This window comes from Bos taurus, chromosome 26, assembly GCF_002263795.3.
Source record: "Bos taurus isolate L1 Dominette 01449 registration number 42190680 breed Hereford chromosome 26, ARS-UCD2.0, whole genome shotgun sequence".
In the NCBI taxonomy this organism is placed as follows: Eukaryota; Metazoa; Chordata; class Mammalia; order Artiodactyla; family Bovidae; genus Bos; species Bos taurus.
Window position 1 is genome coordinate 133,978 of NC_037353.1, and position 23,686 is coordinate 157,663.

Sequence of the window (23,686 nt, forward strand, 5' to 3'; positions counted from 1 at the left end):
TGTAGTATTAGCATCTGGCTGACCACCACTGGGATTCCCACCTGGCAGGCTGGAGGTGGGGTTTTTGGAAGAGGGAGGAGGGCATTTGAACCTGGGGGCTCATAAACACATCCCTTCGTGGCCTGTGTCCATTTCCCCATTCTTAGCAGCCCCTTCTCTGGAGCCGAGTTCATGACTTGAGGGCTGAGGATGGTGGACCCACCAAGAGGTGTGCCTCCTCCTGCTTCCGCCGATTCTCCTCCTCAGCCTTGATTGCCTCCTGCTTCTTCATCTCCTGTTCCTGCTCAAACCTGCTGGTCAGGTCCCTGGGCTGTTTGATGGCGTACTTCTTCAGTTCAGTTCAGTTCAGTCGCTCAGTCGTGTCCGACTCTTTGTGACCCCATGAATGGCAACATGCCAGGCCTCCCTGTCCATCACCAACTCCCAGAGTTCACTCAGACTCACAACCATCGAGTCAGTGATGCCATCCAGCCATCTCATCCTCTATCATCCCCTTCTCCTCCTGCCCCCAATCCCTCCCAGCATCAGGCGTACTTCTTAGGGGGTGCCTTTTCTTCCTCCTTGACACTCTGTCATGAGACAAGAGGAAAAGGATTGGCAGCCACCCACACTCTTGCTCCTGGAGTTTGCAGGCTCTCTGACCCCAAACACAGAAAGAACCTCTCCAGACCTGTGACTGTGGGCATGGCCTCCCATTTCCCTAACCACAGCATCTTCTGGAAAATTCAGTGAGAACCTTTTCCCCAGGCCATGTCTGTATTAGTTGCCCATCCAGGTTGGAGCTCATGTGTGCATGAGCGTGTGTACAAAATATGTGCTAGGTGGCCAGAAAAATCTCCAGGAAAAGACACCACAGAAGCTGCAGAATGGGGAGAATCTCCTGGGATTGCTTCTCCTGGGTTTGAATCTCCTGGGTTGCTTCCCGCCACAACCTGTGAACAACCACAAGATTCTCCCCTCAATGCGAGATGAGGCCCTTTTCCAGAGCAGTGTCTCGAGACACTGCTCTTGAAATGCGAAAGAGTACTTGACACCCTTGATGCAACTCAGGAAGGTTCCTGAGATACCCGTCCCCACTCGAGAGGAACACCGAGTTTCACGCCACAACTCAAGAAGAGCCCCGTTTTCCCCCTCCTCTAATCGAGATGAGGGTAGATTCCCCTGCTTCCTCGGGAAAGGAATCCCAATGTTGCTGTCGGCCCTCAGGAGGTTTCTGGTCTCCCCTTGAAACTCGAGCACATCCCCAGGAGTCGTGCCTCAATTTGAAAAGATCCCAATTTCCCCATCCACTCCAGACAAGCCTGATTCCCCTCCACGGACTTGACTGGAACCCCGAAGATCGACTCAAAACATGAAGGGAGGGGTGACAGCCCCGTGGCACCTCGAGAAAATGCTCCAGACCCCTATGTCCACTTGACAGGAAGCCTGACACCTCTTTTACACCTCAAGAGGGAAGCTGAGTTCCATGTCTCCACACAAGACGAGGCCTGACTCTCCTGTTGAAACTCCATAGGAACCCTGAGATCCATGTCAGAACTGAAGAGGAACCCTGAGGTTCTGGCCTCAACTAGAGATGAGGCCATATGCTCCTGCACCGACTGGAGAGGAATCCCGGGAGGACCCTCACAACTCGAATGGAGACTTGATTTACCTGAGGCAACATGAGTGGTTTTGAGGTCCCTGTCACAATTCGAGAGGAACCCCAAGTTTCCTGCTGTGACTCGAGAAACCCCAGAGATTCTCCCCTCAATGTGAGATGAGGCCCCTCTCCGCTGCAGTGACTCGAGAGAAATCCCACCTTCTGACTAGAGCCTCGAAAGGGTACTGGACACCCTTTAGGCAACTCAAGAAGTTCCCCAACATACTCGCCTCCACCCAAGAGAAACACCAAGTTTCCCACCTCAACTCAAAAAGGACCCTGGTTTCCCCTCCTCATCTCGAGATGAGGATCCAATCCCCTGCTTCATCTGCAAAGGAGTCCCAATGTTCCTGTGGCACCTCAGGAGGAGGCCAGTCTCACCTTGAAACACGAGATGAACTCCAGGGGTTGTGCCACTGTTAGAAAAGACCCCGATGTCCCCATCAACTCGAGATAAGGCCTCATTCTCCTGCAACCACTCAAATGTCACCCCGAGGATCAACTCACAACACGAAGGGAGGACTGAGAACCCCGTGGCACCTCTAGAAATAGCCCCTGATCCCTACCTCAACTCGACAGGAGGCCTGACACCCCTTTTCCACCTCAAGAGGGAAGCGGAGTTCCATGGCCCAACACGAGATGACGTCTGACTCTCCAGGGCAATCTCCATAGGGACCCCGAGATCCCTGTCAGAGCTGGAGAGGAACCCTGAGTTTTCCACCTCAACTCGAGATGAAGCCCTAGTCACCTGCACCAACTTGAGAGGAACCCCGAGAGGCCCGTCACAACTCAAAAGAATTCCTGAGTTCCCAGAGACAACATGAGAGGCTCCCTCAGGTCCCCATGGCAACTCAAGGGAACCCACACTTCCTGCCGCAAGTCGAGAAACACCTTGAGATTCCCCCTTCCATGCGAATTGAGGCCTGATTCCCCTGATGTGACTCCAGAGTACTCCCGCGCTCGCCCTCGCAACTCGAATGGAGACTTGACTTCCCTGAGGCAACACGAGAGGCTCCCTGAGTTCCCAGTGGTACCTGGAGAGGAATCTCAAGCCTCCAGCCGCAACTCGAGACAAACCAGGAGGTAACCCCGTCAACACGAGATGCGGCCCTTTTCTCCTGCAGCACCTCGAGAGCAATCCCAGGTTCCCTCTCAAAACTCTAGAAACCTTGACTCACTTTAGGTAACTCAAGGGGGCCCAGAGATCTCTGTCACAACTCGATATGAAAGCCGAGTTTCCCACCACAACTCGACTAGAACCCTGTGTATCCCACCTCATCTGGAGATGAGGGCCCATTCCCTGCTTCAACTCAAGAGGAATCCTAACTTCCCCTCGCACCACAAGAGGAGGTCTGTGTCACCAATGCAATCTCGAGTGGAACCCCGCAGATCCTACTGCAAGGAATAAGGACACCAAGTTCCCCCTCTGCTCCAGATATGTCCTGATTCCCCTGCACTGGCTCCAATGAAACACCGAGTATCCCCTCACAAAATAATGGGAGGCCTGTCGCCCCTGCCCACCCTCTTGATAAAGCCCAAATTGCCCAACTGAACTCGACCGGAGACCTGACACCCCTTTGACAACTCGAGAGGAATGCAGAGTTCCATGCCTCAACACCAGATGAGGCCTGACTCCCTAGTACAACCTTGATAGGAAGCCCGAGGTCCCGGTTGCCGCTGGAGAGGAACACTGAGTTTCCCAACTGAACTCTAGACACGGCTCTATTCATGGGCAGCAACTCGAGAGGAATCCTGACGGGCCCCTCGCACTCGAAAAGAGACCTGACTTCTCTGAGGCAACCCGAGCCGGTCCCTGAGATACCCGTTGCAACTCGAGAGGAACACCACGCTTCCCACCGCAACCCGTGAACAACCACGAGATTCTCCCTAAAACGCGAGATGAGGCCCTTTTCCTGAGCAGTGCTTCGAGAGAAACCCCACATTCCCTCTTGAAATGCGAAAGGGTACTTGACACCTTTGATGCAACTCAGGAAGGTGCCCAAGATACCCGTCCTCACTCGAAAGGAACACCGAGTTTCACGCCACAACTCAAGAAGAGCCCCGTTTTCCCCCTCCTCTAATCGAGATGAGGGTAGATTCCCCTGCTTCCTCGGGAAAGGAATCCCGACATTGCCATCGGCCCTCAGGAGGACGCCGGTCTCTGCTTGAAACTCGAGCACATCCCCAGGAGTCGTGCCTCAATTTGAAAAGATCCCAATTTCCACATCCATTCCAGATAAGCCTGACTCCCCTGCACAGACTTGACTGGAACCCCGAGGATTGACTCAAAACACGAAGGGAGGGGTGTCAGCCCTGTGGCACCTCAAGAAAGAGCCCCAGAACCCTGTGTCCACTCGACAGGAAGCCTGCCCCTTCTTTTACACCTCGAGAAAGAAGCTGAGTTCCATGTCTCCACACGAGACGAGGCCTGACTCCCCTGTTGAAACTCCATAGGAACCCTGAGATCCATGTCAGAACTGAAGAGGAACCCTGAGGTTCCAGCCTCAACTTGAGATAAGGCCCTATGCCCCTGCACCGACTGGAGAGGAATCCCAAGAGGCCCCTCACAACTCGAATGGAGACTTCACTTTCCTGAGGCAACACAAGCGGGTCCCTGAGGTCCCCATCCAAACTCAAGAGGAACTCCAAGTGTCCTGCCGAAACTCGAGAAACCCACAAGATTCTCCCCTCAATGCGAGATGAGGCCCTTTTCCAGAGCAGTGTCTCGAGAGAAAACCCACATTCCCTGTTGAAACACGAAAGGATACTTGACACCATTGATGCAACTCAGGAAGTTCCCCAAAATACCTGTCCCCACTTGAGAGGAACACCGAGTTTCATGCCACAACTCAAGAAGAGCCCCGTTTTCCCCCTCCTCAACTCGAGATGAGGGTCCATTCCCCTGCTTCATCGGGAAAGGAATCCCAACGTTGCCGTTGCCCCTCAAGAGGAGGCTGGTCTCATCTTGAAACTTGAGCGCATCCCCAGGAGTCGTGCCTCAATTCGAAAAGACCCCAATTTCCTCAGCCACTACAGGTAAGCCTGATTCCCCTGCACTGACTTGACTGGAACCCTGAGGATCGACTCAAAACATGAAGGGAGGTGTGGAAGCCCCGTGGCAACTCAAGAAAAAGCCCCAGACCCCTATGTCCACTCGACAGGAAGCCTGAGACCTTTATGAAACCTCGAGAGGGAAGCAGAGTTCCATGTCTCCACACGAGACAAGGCCTGACTTTCCTGCTGAAACTCCATAGGAACCCCGAGATCCATGTCAGAACTGGAGAGGAACCCTGAGGTTCTGGCCACAACTTGAGATGAGGCCCTATGCCCCTGCACTGACTGGAAAGGAATCCCAAGAGGACCCTCACAACTTGAATGGAGACTTGACATTCCTAAGGCAACACGAGCAGGTTTGAGGTCCCGGTTGCAACTCGAGAGGAACCCAAAGTCTCCTGCCGCGATTCGAGAAACCCCAGAAGATTCTCCCCCCAAAGCGAGATGAAGACCCTTTCCACTGCAGCGTCTCGAGAGAAATCCTACGTTTCCTCTTGAGCCTCGAAAGTGTACTTGACACCCTTTAGGCAACTCAAGAAGTTCCCTGACATACCCGTCTCCACTCGATAGGAACACCGAGTTTTCCACCACAACTCAAGAAGAGCCCCGGTTTCCACTCCTCAACTTGAGATGAGGGTCGATTCCCCTGCTTCGTCGAGAAAGGAATGCTGAAGTCCCTGTCGCACCTCAAGTGGAGGCCGGTCTCAACTTGAAACTGGAGAGGAACCCAGAGGTCTTGCCACAATTCGAAAGACACAGATTTCCCAATCCACTCGAGATAAGGCCTGATTCCCTTGCACTTATTTGAATGGAACCCCGAGAATCAACTCACAACACGAAGGGAGGACTGATACCCTGGTTGCAAATACGAGAAAATCCCCACGTCCCCAATTCATCTCAACTGGAGGCCTGAAACCTCTTTTACAGCTCGAGAGGAAAGCAGAGTTCCATGCCTCAACACAAGTCAAGACCTGACTCCCTGTTTGAAACTGCAGACACACCCCGAGTTCCATGTCAGAACAGGAGAGGAACCCTGTGCTTACTGCCTCAACTGCAGATGAGGCCCTGTTCAATTGCACCACCACAGAGGAGTCCTGAGAGGCCCCTCACAACTCTAAAGGATTCCTGACTTCTCATAGGCACCATGAGAAGGTCCCTGAGGTCACCGTCACAACTCGAGGGAAACCAAATTTTTCTGCCGCAACTCGAGAAAGACCTAGAGATTCCCCCTTCAACGCGAATTGAAGCCCAATTCCCCTGCCGTGCCTCGAGAGCAATCCCGCACTCCCCCTCACAACTGGAATGGAGACTGGACTTCCCTGGGGCAACACGAAAGGCTCCTTGAATTCCCTGTCTTAACTTGAGAGAAATCCCAAACTTCCCACCGCAACTCGAGAAAAACCACGAGATTCCCCCGTCATCGCCAGATAAGGCCCTTGTTTACCTGCAGGGCCTAGAGAGCAGTCCTGAATTCCCTCTCAAAACTCCACAGGAGGCTTGACTCCCTTTAGACCACTGAAAGGGCTCTAGGAGATACTCGTTGCAACTCGAGAAGAGAGCAGAGTCCTTTGCTTCAACTCAAGACAAGACCTGACTCCCCAGGTGAACCTTGAATGCAACCCCGAGATCACTGTCTCTACTGGAGAGGAACACGGACTTTCTGGGCACGAGTCTGGATAAGGCCTATTTCTCCTGCAGTGACTTTCGAGAAATCCGGAGGTGCCCGTCACAACTCGAAATCAGACCTGACTTCCCTGAGGCAATACGAGCGGGACCCTGAGGTTCACGTCACAACTCAAGAGGAACACAAAATTTCCTGTCAAACCTCGAGGAAAACCAAGGGATTCTCCCTGCAATGTGAGATGAGGCCCTTTCCCACTGCAGCATATCATGAGAAATCACACGTTACCTCTTGAAAGTCAAAAAGGTACTCCACACCCTTTATGCAAGTCAAGAAGTTCCCCAACATAACTGTCCACACTCAAAAGGAACACCAAGTTTCCTGGCACACCTCAATCTGAGGCCCTTTGTCCCCCCTCATCTCGAGATGAGGGTCGATTTCCCTGCTTTGTCTGAAAAGGAATCCCAACATTCCCATTGCACCTCAAGAGGAGGCCGGTCTCACAATGAAACTGGAAAGGAACCCTCGTGGGTCGTGCCACAATGCCAAAGACACCGATTTCCCCATCCACTCGAGATAAGGCCTGATACCCCTGCACTGATTCAAATGGAACCACGAATATTGAGTCACAACATGAAAGGGCACTGACACGCTGGTTGCATACTCCAGAAAAAGTTGCAAGTTCCAAATCCAACTCGACATGAGGCCTGACATCCCATTCACAACTCGAGAGGCTAGCCGAGTTCCATGTCTCAACACAAGACGAGGTCTGCCTCCCTCATTCAAACTAAACAGAAACCGTGAGATCAATGTAAGAAATGGAGAGGAAGCCTGAGGCTCATGCCTCAACTTGAGATGAGGCTCTATAAATACCTGCAGAGACACGAGAGGAATCCCGAGGTGCCCCTCGCAACTTGAAAGCAGATCTGACTTCCCTGAGGAAACCTAAGCGGGTCCCCCAGGTGCCCACACAACTCGAGAGGAACCCTAAGCTTCCCACCACAACTCCACAAAAAACACAAAATTCTCCCCTCCACGTAAGATGAGGCCCTTTTACTCTGCAGCATTTCCCAAGAAATCCCACATTCCCTCTTGGAACTCGAAAGGGAACTTGACACCCTTTATGAAACCCTAGAAGCTTCCCGATGTACCTGTCCCCACTTGAAAGGAATGCTGAATTTCTCACCACAACTCAAGAAGAGCTCCGTTTTCCCCTCCTCAAGTCGAGATGAGGGTCAATTCCCCTGCTTCATCTGGAAAGGTATGCAACGTCTCCGTTGCCCCTCAAGAGGAGGATGGTCTCAACTTGATAAAGGAGAGGAACCAGGGTCCTTGCCACAATTTGAGAGACATGGATATCCCCATCCACTCGAGATAAAGTCTGATTCCATTGCACAGATTTGAATGGAACCCCGAGAATCAACTCACAACATGAAGGGAGGACTGATACCCTGGTTGCAAATTCGAGAAAAGCCCCAGGTCCCTAATTCAACTCGACTGGAGGCCTGAAACCTCTTTTACAGCTCGAGAGGAAAGCAGAGTTCCATGCCTAAACACAAGTTAAGACCTGACTCCCTGTTTGAAACTGCAGACACACCCCGAGATCCACGTCAGAACAGGAGAGGAACCCTGCGCTTACTGCCTCAACTGGAGATGAGGCCCTGTTCAATTGCACCACCACAGAGAAATCCTGAGAGGCCCCTCACAACTCTAAAGGATTCCTGACTTCCCATAGGCACCATGAGAAGCTCCCTGAGGTCACCGTCGCAACTGGAGGGAATCCAAAGTTTCCTGCCCCAACTCGAGAAGGACCTCGAGATTCCCACCTCAATGCAAATTGAAGCCTGATTCCCCTGCAGTGACTTGAGAGCAATCCCGAGCTCCCCCTCACAACTGGAATTGAGACTGGACTTCCTGGAGCAACACGGGAGGCTCCCTGAGTTCCCTGTCTTAACTCGAGAAAAATCTGACTTCCCGCCTCAACTTGAGAAAAACCACGAGATTCCCCCGTCATCGCCAGATGAGGCCCTTCTTTTCCTGCAGGGCCTAGAGAGCAATCCTGAGTTCCCTCTCAAAACTCCATAGGAGGCTTGAGTCCCTTTAGCCCACTCAAAGGGCTCCAGGAGATATCCGTCGCAACTGGAGAGGAGAGCAGAGTGCTTTGCTTCAACTCAAGACAAGGCCTGACTCCCTAGGTGAACCTTGAACACAACCCCGAGATCCCTGTCGCCACTGGAGAGGAACAAAGAGTTTCTGGACACAAGTCTAGATGAGGCCTATTTCCCCTGCAGTGACTTGGATGAATCCCGAGGTGCCCGTCACAACTCAAAATGAGACCTGACTTCCCTGAGGCAATACGAGCAGGACTCTGAAGTCCACGTCGCAACTCGAGAGGAACCCCAAACTTCACGCCAAGCCTCAAGGAAAACCATGGGATTCTCCCCTCAACGCGAGATGAGGCCCTTTCCCTCTGCAGCATCTCGAGAGAAATCGCACATTCCCTCTTGAAACTTGAAACAGTACTCGACACCCTTTAGGCAACTCCAGAAGTTACCTGACATACCCATCCTCACTCGAGAGGAACACCCAGTTTCCCAGAACACCTCAATCTGAGCCCCTTTGCCCCTCCTTGTCTGGAGATGAGGGTCAATTCCCCTGCTTTGTCTGGAAAGGAATCCTGACATTCCCGTTGCACCTCAAGAGGAGGCTGGTCTCACACTGAAACTCGACAGGAACCCTCATGGGTCATTCCACAATGCCAAAGACACTGGTTTCCCCTTCCACTCGAGATAAGGCCTGATGCCCCTGCACCGATTCGAATGGAACCCCGAGTATCATGAATAAACATGAATAAGCATTAAAACCATCTTCAGTGAAAACTATCCATATAGAAAAGGTCACGCAGATCCCATATTCACCATGTCTGCTTTATTTATTTTTTCCCCTTCTTTTTTTTTAAATTTAATTTTATTTTTAACTTTACAATATTGTATTGGTTTTGCCATATATCAAAATGAATCTGTCACAGGTATACATGTGTTCCCCATCCTGAACCCTCCTCCCTCCTCATACCATCCCTCTGGGTCGTCCCAGTGCACCAGCCCCAAGCATCCAGTATCGTGCATCGAAGCTGGACTCGTGACTCATTTCATGTATGATATTATACATGTTTCAATGCCATTCTCCCAAATCATCCCACCCTCTCCCTCTCCCACAGAGTGCAAAACACTGTTCTATACGTCAGTGTCTCTTTTGCTGTCTTGTATACAGGGTTATTGTTACCATCTTTCTAAGTTCCATATATATGTATTAGTATACTGTATTGGTGTTTTTCTTTCTGGCTTACTTCACTCTGTATAATAGGCTCCAGTTTCATCCACCTCACTAGAACTGATTCAAATGTATTCTTTTTAATGGCTGAGTAATAATCCATTGTGTATATGTACCACAACTTTCTTATCCACTCATCTGCTGATGGACATCTAGGTTGCTTCCATGTCCTGGCTATTATAAACAGTACTGCAATGAACAATGGGGTACACGTGTTTCTTTAAATCCATCAAGTTTGTCCAAATCACTGAAAATCTCAGTAACACTCTTAAAAAAAAAAAGGATGGGAAGAAAAGATATATGCATACAATTTAACAATTGCTGAAATGGAAGTGGGGCTGTGGGTTACATTATACTGTAGAAACCATATGATTTCCTGATTTTGGAGATTATGTGCAGGTTTTGAAGGAGAATGCACCCATTTTGTTTAAAACACATAGAGTATTTTAGATGATGTGGCAAATGCGAGCACTTTTTCCTATTGCTAGGTGTTTTCTGTACATTTTAAATTACCGGAAAGTAAATTATGTCTCAAAACAAACAAGTCAATACCATAAAAGAAAATCAGATTAGACAGGCATGAAACTTTCCTATAGAGGTCAAAACTTACCCAGACAAAGTTCAAGGGAAGCTGTGATACTCACTGCCCTTGAAGGAGTCCACATGGAATGAAGAAGTACTGTGGGAAGTCTATTAGTAACCACCATGCCTTGGGTCCTCTGGATGACGTATTGCAGGAGAAACAGATTTTACAAATAAAATTTTCCCCATAACTTCACAAAAAGTTGTTAGACTACATTCAGTAAACTTTAATAATTTCTGATCAATTTACAATCATATAAAATACTACAACTTACAATCCCAATCAATATACAAAAATCATTTGCATTTATATACACTAATAACAATCAGAAACAAAAATTAAGAAAATCCCACTTACAATTGCATCCAAAAGAATAAAACATCTAGCAACAAACTTAATCAAGGACATAAAAGACCAGTAGTCAGAAAGCTAGACTACCTGTGGCAGATTCATTTTGATGTATGGCAAAACCAATACAATATTGTAAAGTTAAAAAATAAAATAAAATATATATATAAAAAAGAAAGAGCTATGATCCAGATACTCTTTATGGCAGTCTGAAATTAACGGGAAAAATTTAAAACTTAGGTAAAACTTGAAAAAAATATTTAATATCAAAGTTTTCAAATGTGGGAGAAAGTAATTTGGATGTTTTATAATGGAAAATACAAACATTCTTAATGAAATACATTAAATAGTAAGGTTATAAAGACTACATAAAAAGAAAATACGTATGGATTAATTTAAAAAAGAAATTTAAGTTTGATTTTCAATGAATACTTACGATTGGAAAATACGCATTTTCTAAAAATCAATGTTCTTAACAGAAAATATAAGAATTCATCTTGGGTAAACAATTTCACACTGGAAATTTTCAAAGAATATTTAGTTCATTCAGAAGTTTAAGCCAATCATAAAATTCAGCCAACAGAACATTTAGTTCACCCACAAGTTTCGGCAAATCATGCCATTTAACCAGCACAAGTGTGAACTAATTTAGTAAATATTGTGTTTAAAGTCTCATTGAAAAAGAAGAAAGCTAGAAAGCACTTATAAGGAAACCAAAGAAAAGTCAAATAAACAGAAAACTATTCCACGCTTATGCACTGGAACAATAAGGAATTTAAATGTCCATTCCAACCAAAGCCATCAACAAATACATTGACTGCAATCACAAAATAATATTCAATGGCCTTTTTCACAGAAATAGAAATATTCCTAATATTAGGCTGCTAATATTGAACAGGACCTTAAACGGCCAAGAAGACTCTGAGAAAGAAGAAAACAGCTGGAGGCATCTTCCTCTCCAACTTCAAACTACATCACAGACCTGTAGTAATCAGCACAGTGAGGAACTGGCAGGAACACAGACACATAGACTCCAGGAAAGAATAGAGAGCCCAGGAATGAACCCACATGTGCGTGGTCAGTTCATGAAAATCAAACCAGGAACAAGGGAAGAGGAAAGGACAGTTTTCTTAAGAAACAATGACAGGAAAACTGGCCACCTACTCGGAAGAACACCAGTAAAGGTCATCCTCTAGATCTTCTAACAGAAATCGAACTGAAAACCCGCCATTTTGCACATGGAGCTCTTTCCCTCGCTGAGTCCTGAGACTGACCTCTGGTCAGCGCTCAGCTGGACACAGGAAATGTCTACTTCGTCCTCATTTTTCTGTCTTTCAGCGCCCCCTGCTGGCGGGCACTGAGGCAAACCCGCTCCTCTCAGCTGGGAGGCAGCTCCATTACCCAGCAGCCGGAGCCCTGATGGCCCTGAAGAGACAAAGCTCCCACCAGCTGGTCACCGAGCCCAGTCTGAAGAAAAAGCTTCCTGTGCCTGCGGGTCAGAGGGGATTTTGGAGCCCCCTGAGGGCTGCCAGAGAAGAGCGGGCAGCCTTGTGCTCACAGACCTCAGAGGGCTCACCCAGAAGCAGTTCTGCTGTGAACGCTCAAACTGGAAGCCCAAACTGAAATGGAGCAGAATAGCTCCATGACCCTCCTCAAAACATGGCTAAGGAACAATCAGAGCCTGTATGGAATGCAGCCATAAAAAGGAACATATTTGAGTCAGTTCTAATGAAGGGGATGAACCTAGAGTGTATTAAACAGGGAAGTCAGTCAGAAAGATAAAAATATGGAATTGAGAAGGATGGCTCTGACGAATCTGTTCACATAGCAGCACCAGAGATGCAGACATAGAGAACAGACTTATGGACAAGGGTGGGGAGCAAGAGAGAGAGGGTGAGATGAATGGAGAGAGCAGCATGGATGCATGTACACCAACATTTGTAAACAGACAAACAGTGGAGATTTGCTGTATGATTCAGGAACTCAACCCGGGGCTCTGTAATAACTTAGAGAGGTGGGGATGGATGGGATGTGGGAGGGATATTCAAGAGTGAGGGGGCACATGTACACCTATGGTTCATTCATGTGGATGTATGACAAATCACACCAATATTGTAAAGCAATGATTAATCAACTAAAAATAAATAACTGTTAAAAAAAGGTGAAATAAACAGAAACACAAACTTTGCAACTAACACTGTAATTCAATTTAAAAAACTATACAATTTTAGAAAACAACAAAAGATCTACATGACCTTTGGTCTGGTGATGAGTTCTAACACACAACAAAAAAGCCAACTTACCAAATTAGGAATATAAATTATTTAAAACATTTACTTTTACAATTTTATATATTTACTTTGTGAAGGACCTTACTCGAGAGAACCAAAAGACACACTGTTAAATGAACCAATGACCACCAACCCTTGCCAGGCAACAGAGAAGAGAAAACACTTGCAGGAATCATCTTACAACAGGAGGTCCTGGTAAGGAACAAGGAACTAACAAACTACCACCAACCAGGATTCTGGAGAGGTAAAAAAGAGATTGGAGACTGCAGTCCAGAGGTCCTACCAACTTCCCAGGATCCTCCTCACTGGAATCCATCTTGGTGGAGTGATTCGTGTGCCCCCAGGAAGGATCCCAATTCAGAATGACTGGCAAGAGACACACCAGAAACTAACCCAATGACCATAAACCCTGAGACAGTGAGCCACGTGGCAGAGCAGTTCTCTCCGTTTCCCTCACCCTCCTGCCCTCCGCCCCGACAGCCCTTCCCAATGAAGTCTCTCACTTGGATGGTACTCCTCTCCTCAGACAATTCATTTCAAAGTGTCAGATAAGAATCCACTCTCAAGCCCTGGAAGGGATCCCCCTTCCTTCATCAAAACCACAATCCAGGAGAAAATATCTTCCAAATGCTACCTTGTAGAGAAGGCAATGGCACCCCCTCTAGAATTCTAGCCTCAGAAATCCCAGAGACAGAGGAGCTTGGTGGGCTACAGTCCAACAGCAGGGCATTTCTGAGGGGAGGAAACAGTCCCAGGCAAGCTTAGGCACTCGCCAAAGGCCCCAGAGCTTTGGATGGCACAGCCAGAACTGTGGCTGAGGACTCCCAGTGGCCAGGCCTCTTGATCCTGGCCTCTCTCTCCAGGTACATGTGTGGAAAACTAGAGTCAAAAATATGCCTGAGGGCTTCCCTGGTGGCTCCGTGGTAAAGAATCCGCTTGCCAGTGCTGGAGAGGCAGGTGTGATCCCTGCTATGGCAAGATCCCACATGCTATGGAGCCCATGTGCCACAACTGCCAAGCCTGTGCTCTAGATCCTGGAAGACACAATGCCGAGCTCACATACTGCAACCACTGAAGCCCGTGAGACTGTGCCCCACAACAAGAGGAGCCACTCCAGTGAGAAGCCCGCACACCACTACTTATGGCCCACGCTCACCCAAACTAGGGAAAAGCCCACACACAAAGACCCAACACAGCCAAAAATAAATACAATTGTTTTCCTTAAACATGCATATCTGACAAAGAATCTGTACTCAAATTGTCCAAGAACACTAGAGTAAACAAGCCCATTCATAATTGGTAAAGATTGGAATAGACACCTGGCCATGAAGGGTATACTGATAGTAAACTATCCTACAGAAACATACTCAAGATACTGGTGGGAAGCATACACAGCCCACTTTGGAAGACAGTCTGACAGTTTTTACAGTAACCACATGGGACAAGCACTGAATTCTATACATGAAAAGTGGTGGAAGCCAGGTATCTGACCATTGGAATGGGAAGTTACAGAGAAACAAAAGGAAAGGTTCCAAGATCCATGGAGACATCATCAAAAATTACCTTTAACTGAATATGTTCAAAGGTAAGCTGGAATACATCTATATATTTCCGAGTATTGTCAGCTGAGCATATTTAGCTCCCACATGTATGTTTTGTATATCATTCTCTAATGAAAGGGAACAGGAAATGTCCCTGGTGGTCCAGTGGTAAAGAATCTGCCTACCAATGCAGGGAACATGGGTTCACTCCCTGGTGCTAGAAGATTCCACATGCCCAGGGGCAACTAAGTTCCCGTACAACTATTGAAGTACTTGCATGCTCCAGAGCCCAAGTTCTGCAACCAAAGAAACTGCTGCAATGAGAAGCCATGGCACGGCAACTACAGGGCAGCCTCTGCTCACTACAACTAGACATCTAACAACAAAGACCCAGCATAATCAAAAATAATTCAATGTTAAAAAAAAATAAAAGGACAGAAGTTCTTTGAATAAATGACTGAGATTAGGGGTGAGGCAGTACACATATGAGCCAGGATAATCTTAAAGTATGAGAAAGTAAAGAAAGTAAAGACAACTATCAAGCTGTCCAAACTGATAAAAATGAATATACACAGTTTTATCTGTATACACTAGCAAATAATAATCTGAAAAGGAATTAAAAAAAAACAATTCCCTTTCAATAATTTCAACATTAATAAAATATTTTGCCATGGATATAATGAGGATGACAAGACAGGCACACTGGAAATTATACATGATTGCTGAAAAAAATATCCTGAATACATGTACAGATATCCCATAGCGATGGAAAGACTTAAGATGGCAATACCATGGAATGCATCTTCAATCTGAAATGAAGATCCAATATGACTTGATCACTCAGAGCTTTTGTGTCATAAAGATTTATTAAAGTATAAAAGAGATAGAGAAAGCTGCTGACATAGACTTCAGATGGGCGCAGTAAGAGTACCCCCTGCTGGTCTTTAGCTAGATATTATACAGCCACTAGCAGTCTGCTAAGGAAAGAAAGGCAATGTCTCAGAGAATTGCACTACGCCCCTCACCTGCAACATGCATTGAGATAACATTGGCAGCAGGTGAGTCATCCTGGGCCATAAAATGATTGACATGAATCTTGAAGAAAGGCAGATTTCTAGGCAAATATATCGTTTCATTAACATAGGTTAGAAGAACAAGGTATGAGTAAGACATACTGATTTGTCAAGTTGGTTCTGAGCCTTTAGGGGGAACCTACCTGAAGACAGAGTCTAGCGGAAATATATAGTATATTAATATAGCTTAAGACAAACATTTCCTTATGAAAAAATGCATTGCTTAGCTCCAGGTTTGAGAAAAGTTAAGTTCAGGTGGAGCCAGGAATCATCATGGCAACACAGACTTTTCAGAGAAACCTCCTTTTAAATTTGTATAGAGAAGGGGAAAAAATGTAACACTAGTTTGCTTCCTCCAGCTGCTTAAGAGAGAGAGAAAAAAATGTCCGACACTTGCATCCTATTCCCTCTGTCTGGAGACCCCTGGCCTTCCCCCCTGTTACCCTCTCGGGGCCTTTAGGAAGCAATACACAAGCTGACCCTAACATACACGTTGAATGACAAGGGACTCCAAAGAGCCAGAACCATCACGTGAGTCTGTAGTGCTAAGGTCCTCTGGTATGCTGTGCTAAGTTGCTTCAGTCACGTCTGACTGTCAGAGCCCGACACACTCCTCTGTCCATGGGAATTTTCCAGGCAAAAATACTGGAGTGGGTTGCTGTGTCCTCCTCCAGGGGATCTTCCCAACCCAGGGATCAGATTTCTGCATTGGCAGGGAGGTTCTTTACCACCAGCACTACCTGGGGCAAAAGTGCCTAAACGGAGATCAGGGAAACCCAGTTAGGAGAAGGGACTCAGAGTAAACGACGTGAGGGTAGGAGACTCTTAGTCACACTCAGAGAAGCCCAGTAGGTAGTTCTGCACGTGGAAGAGGGGAGAAAGTAGGCTGCAGCTGTGTAGAAGATGAAAGAGGGAACTAAAGCAGGGGCCCCCAACTTCTAGGATCTAATGCCTGGTGATCTGAGGTGGAGCTGATGAAATCATACTAGAAATAAGTGTTCAGTCACTCAGCCATGTCCAACCCTTTGTAGCCCACCACTCTCCTCAGTCCATTGAATTCTTCAGGCAAGAATACTGGAGTGAGCTGTCATTTCCTTCTGCAGGAGATCTTCCTGACCCAGGGACTGAACCCGGGTCTCCTGCACTGTGGGCAGACTCTTTACCAACGGAGCCACCAGGGAACAAAAATAGAAATAGAGTGCACAATAAATGGACTGCACTTGAAACATCCCAAAACCTTCCCCACCCCTGTCTGTCAAAAATTGTCTTCCAAAAAAACTCCCGAGGTCAAGGAAGGAACTTCAAGTGTACTCGACTATCCCAGGTTGCTGGCTTAGGGAGATGCTGAAGCAGGGGTGTCCCAAGAGGTAGAACCTCCCTTGTGTGGGGTCCTCAACAGACCTCCGATAGCCTTGGTGATGAAGGGAGAGATTTGTTTCATTTTTTAAAAAAATATCCTTGTGGGATAAAGTGAAAACTTAGCAATTATCTTACAGTCTTCTTAATAAAATGTTTTCTTTCTTTACTGATCTGTGAAGTACCAACTCTGACAATCACTGTTCTAATATACCTCATAGTGTTGCTGACACTATGGATATAATTATGTGAAATTGAACTTATTCAATAAAAATGATGAAGCATCTGCCCTGTGCCCAGCACTTTCCAAGGGTTGAGGAGTACAATGAAAATACTCCATAAGATGCACAGCTGATAGGCACATTCTTTAAAAAAGCCTTTTACATTTCCACCAATAGTTTGTTCTCAATGTCAACACTTGCCAATTAATGACCATGCTCGGTGGGAAGCTCATTAAAAACCCAGGAGCCAGGGTTCCTGGAAGGATATCCCATTCTTCCTTGGACAGTCCTTCACCGTCTCTGGCTCTCAGTTTCCTCATTTGCAAAATCATGGACAACTGACTATAATTCATCCCTGGAACCCAAGCCTATTGAGGGGAAGGGGAAATATTACTCCAAGGCCTGGATGAGAGACCAGATCGAGAGAAAAATATGTCATTGCTGGTTTTCAGTCAAACAGACAGATACAATGAAGGAAGGAGCCCCTGACCCAGCGGGATTTGCCTAGGGGTCTAGTCTGGGAAATTCTTACACATCAGGAGATGGCTCTGAGCTGGATTTCCACCAACAAGAACATCCATGCAAAGGACAAGTCTGCAGAGCTCTGTGCCCATCAGCCACAGGAAGAGACTGCCTCCCGACAGCCAGCAGCATTTGCAGGTGACCTCCTAAGCCCTTCACCAAACTACAGGGGCACCTCTGGGTTTTCTATTTCCCTCACTTTTCCGCCTCTTTTCTTAAAAAAACGCACATTCCTTCATAGAATGTCACAGTGGAAGGAAAATAGGCCTTCAATTTTTAGACCTCAATTTGCAAAAAGCTTGGAGCTTTTTTTTTTTTATTTTTAATTAAAGCACCACATAATTTAAAATTTTTACATGTTCTAATTATTCAGTTCCAAAACACCAAACTTATTGCACAGTGTCACCATGGAAAGCCCCTCTCTCAGCAGGACAGCCACAGATTCCACCATGAAAGGGCAGCAAGGTGCCCACCTCCTTTCTTTTCTGCCTGGGTGGCCACCAGATGTTTAAATCCATGCAACCTACTAAATTTCTAGGGTGCAACTGGTGGACCCTTCCCTTTCCCATCCCAGCAGGTGGTCAAGGGCCCGCTGGGCTGTGAAGTGGCAGAAGCAGGGCTGGGCCAGCCGGCCAGAGTAAGGGTTATGAAGTCCCCACAGGTGAAATCACCAGGCAGGATAAATCCCTTGGACTTCCAGCAGGCACTAGGCTGCTTGGGAAAACCCACACGGGTCTGAGCTTTATGCCAAGGGGTAAAGCAGTAAAGGCCTTGACCCCAAAGGCAAGGCCTTTCTGTGACAGCCAGGTTAGGGGGTTCTGAGACTGTGCCAACAGAGAGGGCAGGATACGTGGTTCCCTGCTCCACCAAGTCCCAGTTCCCTTACCTGTGGTCCGCACCCCTCTGCTCCGCTCACTGGATGCCGATCCCTGGGGACCCAGGAGTGCATGAAATGGGCGTTCCCAGCCGCAATGATAACCCCTGAGAGCACAACTGGGACCCCCTGCCCCAGATGCGCTCCCTGTGCACCACCCCCCACCCCAACACGCACTCCTGGTGCACCCCGTCCCCCTACCCAGTTCCAGGAGAGGCCCACGGGCCTTGCTACTGCCCCAGGTGAAACACAAGGACAAGCAAATCCACCCCACAGAGAAAATCCAAGCTTTTTATCAGCTGATCTGTCTATGATTCAGCGATAAAACTATGACTACAGAAAGGAAAGATGACCTGACCTAGGATGGCCATGATATTCTATAGAACCAGACAAAACTGGTAACAAGGAAACTTCTTTTTTTTTCTTGGAAACTGTAAAGCTGGTTCTTTTGCATATGTAATTAAAAACAATTAGCTTGTTACAAAGGCCTGCCTAGGGCAACACTTGAAGTTCATCCTTGCCACAGAATTCAACAACTTCCTTGGTGGCTCAGATGATAAAGTGTCTGCCTATAATGTGGGAGACCTGGGTCCAATCCCTGGGTCAGGAAGATCTCCTGGAGAAGGGAATAACAACCCACTCCAGTATTCTTGCCACCACTTGCCTTCCCCCACTCCCGCCGCCCCCCCCCCCAAAAAAAAAGCGGCTCAAAGAAATATTTTAAATATCAGGCAGAAAACTAGAAGATCCCTTGTCTGTCTGTCTGGATTTATGTATGTCTCAGTGTAAGTCTTCTGTTTTTGATAATATTGCTCAAGTTCTGAGTTCTTATTTAAATGGTCTCAAGAAAAGGAAGCCCTTACAAATCAAACAGTTGGAAATACAAGAAAACATTGACCTAAATGAATTTCAGATTCACGTGAACTGGGAAATAGTCAATATTAAATATCTAGTATTTTTTTTTTCGCTACTCTACTATAGACATGTCTAAGAGTCATCAACATTAAGCACAAAATTTTCATAGTGCCTAGGTTTATTATAAGTTAAAAATTGATATGTTATTATATCTGTCACAAGCTTGTCAACAAGAAAGTACCTCTAAACAACAAAAAATAAACTAAAAATATGTAAATATGATATGAGCTTTTAGATAAAATATTAACAATAATTATACTCTAAAATTTATATTTTTATAAATATATTAATATTGTATTCTAAAAGTTTTTCTCAACATTGAAACTCTGGTATCTAACACAGCAGCTGCCTTCTGGAAGTCACTCAACAGTCACTTGCTAAAGCCTGGACTCAACAATTTCACAAAATGAGGTGTGTACTGATACAATGTCATACATGTCCACACTCCATGTAATATCCATGGACTGGAAACAGTGTAACTACCTATCAACAGGGAACTTGATTAAATACACTGCTGCTGCTGCTAAGTCACTTCAGTCGTGTCCGACTCTGTGCGACCCCATAGACAGCAGCCCACCAGGCTTCCCCGTCCCTGGGATTCTCCAGGCAAGAACACTGGAGTGGGTTGCCATTTCCTTCTCCAATGCATGAAAGTGAAAAGTGAAAGTGAAGTCACTCAGTCGTGTCAGACTCTTCGCGACCCCATGAACTGTAGCCCACCAGGCTCCTCCATCCATGGAATTTTCCAGGCAAGAGTACTGGAGTGGGGTGCCATCGCCTTCTCCGGATTAAATACACAGTAAGGCATTAATACAATGAGATACGATTCAGCTGTTTAAACCAACGTACATGTCTAGATACAGCAACTTACATGTCTACTTACACGTACCCACTTGTGAACAAAGCAGGGCACAACCACGTGTGCACATTGCAGTGCCACTGGTACCAAAAGTGTGTGTTAGTCACACAGTCATGTCTGACTCTTTGTGACCCCATAGACTGAAGCCCATCAGGCTCCTCTGTCCATCGGATTCTCCAGGCAGGAATATAGGAGTGGGTGGCCATGCCCTTAAAGAAGACAGTGAATCTTGACTGAAGTGTTTGTTGGGGGAGAATACTCATTGGAAGCTTACAAGAAACTATTAACAGTGGTTATTCGTTTGGAGGGTAGGTGGGAACTGGGTGGATGGGTGTCAGGGGTGGGAGAAAAAACTCTACTGACTACCATTTTATACTTTCAGATTTGGGAATCCACATGAACATGGTTTATAATTCAGTACATGAATTTTTAAGTGTTCTGTGACCAGAACCCAGTAAATTCTGTTGAATGAATTACAACACACATGAGAGCTTCCCCATCATCTGTTCCCCTCTCCACCACCTACCCTGTCAGCATTGCTCCCACTGCTACTGCCCTGGGAAGACACAGGAAGCTTTTTAAAAGTTGAATCATCTTTAAGTTTTAAAATCATACTTTCTAACTATCCATTTATAGTCATAAACCCCTCCATTACTCTTTACAACTGACAAAGTCCTTTCAAACCTATGATCTAATTGGGTCCTTAGGACAACCTGAAACAGTTTATATGTTTTGAAAGTGAAAGTCGCTCAGTGGTGTCCGACTCTTTGTGACACCATGGACTATAGAGTTCATGGAATTCTCCAGGCCAGGATACTAGAGAGGATAGACTTTCCCTTCTTCAGGGGATTTGCCAACCCAAGGATTGAACCCAGGTCTCTTGCACTGCAGGGGGATTCTTTACTAGTTGAGTCACAAGGGAAGCCCAAGAATACTGGAGTGGGTAGCCTATCCCTTCTACAGCAGATCTTTCTGACCCAGAAATCAAACTGGGGTCTCCTGCATTGCAGGCAGATTTTTTTTTTTACCAACTGAGCTATCAGGGAAGGAGAAAACTGAAGTTTTGGGAAATTAAGGATTCTGCCTGAGGTCACACCTCTGAAAATGGCACAGCCCATCCTGATTGCCTTATGAGGATGACACCTCCCTCACCATCCTTCCCAACTGTAAAAAGGGAAAAAAGAAAGATGACAGGAGGTCTTCCACAGAGTTTATGTCAGTCCCATGACACTCTAGGTTTGATTGATGTATGTGTGGGTCAGTCTGGGTCGTGGTCCCAGGGGACAGGACTTTTGGAGAAAGGAAAACAGCCAACTTTTGTTTTGATTGTTACACTCACCCAGCAGGGAAGGGAAAAGGAAAGGAAAATGTTCTTGCCTGGCGTGGAGAGAACCCTGCCAGAAAATGGGATGAATAATCTAACTTGCCAAAGACATCCCCAGAGGCCCCATTAACACCATGATACTGAACCAGAGAGATGCTGAACACTTAGGAGTGCTGCTGATTCCCTGGCAACTTTTGAAAGCAAGCTTATGTTTCCACTGACTGAAGCAAGGGGCGGGGGGAATGGTGGGATGTCTAAGGATGGAATTAGAAAATGGGAGGATTTGGCTACTGAGGACAGAGTTGCAGGTTGTCCTGGGTATGTATCACAAAAAGTTTCCCTACATCAGATTTTCCTCTGGTTCCATTTCTTAAGCTCCAGACTGACCCTAGAGTCCCATATTCATGTGATGCTGCAAGAGAATGAGAAGGAGGAGATGCACCCTTCACGACCACAATCTAAACACACTGTTCGAGCTGACTAGGGACTTAGAGAAGTACAGCAGCAACAGTGGAAATGATGAGAATTCATCAGTGTGCCCCCTGAATTCATCATCATCTAAGACACAGCATGTGATATAGGGAAATTGTGCAATGTGCACCGTCCAGGGCCATTCATAATGGTCTCAGAACAAATGAAGGATTCACATGTTACCATTAGCAAGAGTCTAACTGGAATAAAAAGTTGGCCCAAACAAGCTCCTCTGATCCCATCTAAGATGGAAGACCCATCACCTTAGAAAAAACAGATTGTTTGTGTCGTAACATGATTTATTTACCCTGCATAGGAGAGAAAGCATGATACTCATCTTCAAACAGAAAAAGCAGAAAGGACTTCCCTGCTGGCACAGTGGATAGGAATCCATCTGCTAGAGCAGGGACCAATTCAATCCCTGGTCCAGGAAGATTCCACAAGTTGCAGATCAACTAGGTCTGTGTGCCCAAACTAGTGAGCCCACAACCCACAACTACTGAAGCCCATGTGCTCAGAGCCTGTGCTCCGCGACAAGGGAAGCTACTGCAATAAGAAGCCTGTGCACTGCAACAAAGAGTAGCCCTTGCTTGCCATAACTAGAGAAAAGCCCTCATGGCAGCAAAGATCCAGCACAACTGAACGTAAGTTTTTGTTTTTGTTTTTTTAAGGCAGATAATTTTTAGTTTTAGTTTAGTTTTTTTTTTTTTTTTTCAAGAAAGGAACAAGTAACTATCCATAACTCTTCAGCTAATTCGGACACCTTCAATTCACAACTATTTTAATCACTGCAGAGAAAGTAAAAATTTGTCAAGAAATATCATAAAATATAAATGCTAGCACCTTAGTTTTATTTTAAACCTAAATTCTCAAATGAACTAGCTAATTTAACTCAGCTCTGATGTGGTACCTTTCAAAGTAGGCAGAAGAAGGAGCCAAGATGTGATACATACAAAGTCCATCAACACCTCAATTTGGCTCTGTACCAGCTCAGCAACCTGGAACAATTAATTCTCTTCCCCAAAAGCTTCTGACTCAGTGCAAACACACATACCCACCCTCTGTTATCTAAGAGACAAGGATGATGAAAGGGAAGAGGAATTCTCCCCAAGATCAACATCTGACCACCCAAATAGGACTGCCTTCACATTAAAACAATTATCCACAGTCCCATTGTTCTATTTGTTGCGAATGATGGAAAATTTAATTGTAGTAAAATGTTAATAGCTTCATTGTGTGACCACAGAGCTAATCAGTTATATATCTAAAAAGTTTGGGGCTCAGCTGGGAGGTATATTTGGATCAATATCTGATCTCTTGACACTAATGTACTATTACCAAGGATTTAGTACATGAAACAAAAATCCCACAAAATGGAGAACCACAGGACCAAAACTAAAAAGATTTAATTGGAACATGCTAGCATCTGACCCAGGCTGGGGATACTCAGGCTTATCCTTGGTGGGTCCAGTTCAATGTGGAGTGGGTGCTGGCACAGATTAAGAGTTGGGTAGGCCAAAAAAAAAAAAAAAAAGGTGGGGCAAGGGGAAATAAAGGTGCTTACATCCATGTGGGGAGTGAAATATATGACAAGCACTCAGAAAATTTTAGTAAATCTTGAAGAGTGGTCGGAAGTTGAGAACTGTCACTAGGGCAGGCCTAAG

At 46.3% G+C, this 23,686-nt stretch overlaps 1 pseudogene; it reads right to left on the reverse strand.

The window, feature by feature from the left end:
• Nucleotides 1-524: 524 nt before the first annotated feature.
• LOC782168 (coiled-coil domain-containing protein 3-like) overlaps nt 525-23,686 on the reverse strand; it is a 28,917-nt pseudogene continuing 5,755 nt past the window's right edge.